This window comes from Frankliniella occidentalis, unplaced genomic scaffold (genome assembly GCF_000697945.3).
Source record: "Frankliniella occidentalis isolate FOCC.00 unplaced genomic scaffold, Focc_3.1 Scaffold1216, whole genome shotgun sequence".
Lineage (NCBI taxonomy): Eukaryota > Metazoa > Arthropoda > Insecta > Thysanoptera > Thripidae > Frankliniella > Frankliniella occidentalis.
Genome location: NW_026268320.1, coordinates 16,513 through 19,459, shown reverse-complemented (window position 1 = coordinate 19,459; position 2,947 = coordinate 16,513). Strand labels below are relative to the sequence as shown.

General features: G+C 61.7%; 1 protein-coding gene across 1 annotated transcript in view; it reads right to left on the bottom strand.

Moving 5' to 3' along the window:
• LOC127751822 (ankyrin repeat domain-containing protein 54-like) overlaps nucleotides 1–2,947 on the bottom strand; it is a gene marked incomplete at its 3' end in the record, with an annotated part of 24,852 nt that overhangs the window by 5,519 nt on the left and 16,386 nt on the right. The gene's annotated exons all lie outside the window — the stretch shown is intronic.

Here is a 2,947-nt window from a genome sequence, read left to right as displayed (position 1 = left end):
GCCCGGCGGACACGGGGTGACCTTTAAACACAAATACTACAACAGCGGCGGAGAGGAAGGAGTTGGATAAAGAAAGAGTGACTGCGGAGGAGGACGTGGTCCGCGCCGCGCTGGGCTGCATGGGCCATCAAGAGAAAGGGCGGGAAAAGAAATGATGACGTCCGTGGAGATGAGCAGTGGGTCCGGCGCGGCCCCGCCCTGCCAGTCAGTGGTGTTTGCCGATCGCCAGGCAGAGACTGTCTCGCGGATGAGCGATGGTCGGCGATGGTGCAGCAGGCTGATTATCACCAGAGCGCGGCGCACTCGCCTCGCGGCACCTGCGGCCGAACCGCGACCAATAATAACAGCGAATTTGCTGTTGTTGTTGTTGCTGTGATTAAAAGAGTTTGTTGTTTTTTGCCTCCGCGGAGCGACCAAGCGGCGTCATGCTTCTTTTTTCTTTTGCCGCTCCAGGCTGTTTGCACAGCGATGTTCGAGATTTCTCCGGTCGTCTCGTTGACGAGGAGAGGCTGGCGCGCGGCGCGCGGCGCGGAGCCTCAATGCTGCAAAGTGACGACGTCGAGCCGCGGCGGTGGAGTCGCGGCCCGGACTCACGACCCGCGCCCTCCGCCCTCCTCCCCCGCCCCACCCCGTCGCCAGGGCGGCCGGAAGCGTGATCGAGCGGTCCGTCCGTACTGCGGACCCCGCCCCCGCCTCACCTCTCCTCATCCTGGGATGAATCGAAAAACGGTCGAGTTCTGTTCCATCTCGTGTCGTGACAGGTGGGGATCGGTGGGGATGCAAGTGGGATGGAGGCTCTGCTGTGAAGCTCTGAGTTCTGGAGGAAGAATGTCTGCAGACGGGGCGCCTGGAGCATCCTCCTGGAAGTCCTGGAAGGTCATGAAAGGTCCGCCGGAGCAGTGAGGGCAGGGGGCTTTCTGATCTGGAGGAGGCAGACCGGTGACAGCGGGATCATGAAGGTCATGAGAGGGAGAGGGTCCATAGCAGCTGCGGAGATCTGCCCAGATCTACCCGCAATCACTGCACTCCGAGTCCCTTTACAACGCCAATGGGAAGTTCAGACCTAACGACTTTAGCAGTGCAGCGGGAAGGCGCCGACAGGATCTGGAGCTTCCAGGACGACCCGATCGCCTGGCGACGGCTGCCGTGCACCGGCGGCGCGAGGGACCACCACCGCCCCCGCCTCCCTCCTCCCCGTCCTCCACAGCGGCAGAGCCACGGCACAGCCCGGCACAGCCATCGGTAAAAAGGCGAGTCCAATTGTCCCACGATCCGTGACGTGCCTTTTGTGTTTTCCCAGAAGTAAAGGACAAACGTCCCATTCAAATCTTCCCGAACGCTGCCATGCTCGGAGCAGCAGGAGAAGGGGGCGCACTTGCACCACGCCGGCGGACCGGCAAGGAGGAGGAGGGTTCTACGGGATAAAAAGAGCAGCAAATAAGAGTGAGACGTTGCAGCAAATAAGCCGCCACGGGTCACTTTCACACGCTGTCGCCGCGGGGCTGCCTCGGGGCTGCCGCGGGGGAGGGGGAGGTCCCAGCCCCGGCTGCAAATGGATGAGGAGATGCCGAGGCAGATAGGCCCGCGGCCGCAGGTGGATGTGGCAGATGGATAGATTGCACGGCTTGTTGCACCACGGTGGCGCCCCGGCCTCGCTCTGCTCCTTTGCCTAAATCGTGCCGCCGTCCGGCGCAGCCCAGCGGGGAGGCGAAGGACCCCGCGAGGCGCGATAAGAAGCTGACGACTCTGGCCGTCACTTTTGAGAACAGAGGGCCGCCGCCGCGCCGATGTTGTCGATGGCGTCCTCTCGATTAAACCCCTCCCTCCCCTCTCCTCCCCATAACTGCTTTATGGAATGCGAGCGGAAGCCGCAAAACAGTCTTGTTTCCAGCCGCGGCCGCATTGTGCCCGGCGTGCCCGGCAGAGCGGGCCGGCGGGGCCGGCTGCCATGCCAAAGACCAGGAGCTTTGAGAGAGAGACAGAGGGACAGAGAGAGATGCAGAGCGAGAGAGAAGGTGAGGGTTAGGATAGGATTTGGTTCGAAAATCACTGCCGCACGGAGAGCTGGAGGGCGCGGGCGCGCACACACGCACCAAGCCTCGAGAGGACCCGCGGCGGTCCGCGGGAGTGGCAAGAAGCGCGCTTTGCCCGCGGAGTGGGGACCAATTTAAAAGTCAGATTCCAGCGCTCTCCGCGTTGCTCCGCGTCGTGCCGTCTCCTGGGCTCCGCCGCCGCGGCCGCGGCCGCGCTCTCCGCGCTGGGACGAGGAGAGGACGAAGGGGAGGGACGACCGTCGCAACTACGCACACCGCGGGTGAGAGTTACGGCGCGCGGCGCACACCCGCTGCGAGCAGAATGGAGGAGGACTGGGAGAGAAAGGCTGGGGAGGAGGCGGGGCGGGGCAGGGCCGCTGGGACCGGACAGGAATATCCCATGAACAGGCTCGCATTTCATGCCAACCGTTTGGGCGAGAAACATGCTAATAATGAAGACGTTATCTACGCGTGGCGGCTCGCTAGCGCCGCGGAGCGCAGACTTACACGCCGCTTTGGGGCCGCTTTGTAAGGCCCATCCGTCACCGGGCGCGTCAGCAGGCGCCCCCCCGGCCGCGAGCGGGAGGGGAAGAGCCGCGTCGCGAGTACTACACAAATCACGCCGTTTTAACGGGGATGGCCACTTTTACCATTGCGCTCCAGCATGTGAGCTCGAGTGGGAAAGAATACAGTCATTGTCCCTAAATTCGGACGGTTTTTGAGGAAAAACGCCTGTGACATCTAGAATTTTTGAAATATGAAAAATCGCTGGGGATTCTAGAATCCTCATGTCGTGACGCACCTACCACTCTCCGAAAATATTTTTTCGCGCTAACGGTATAGGGGTGGGGGCTGTTTGAATCGTGTCCGTATTTAGGAACCAATGCGTCCTAAATTCGGACAGCTTTGAAAAA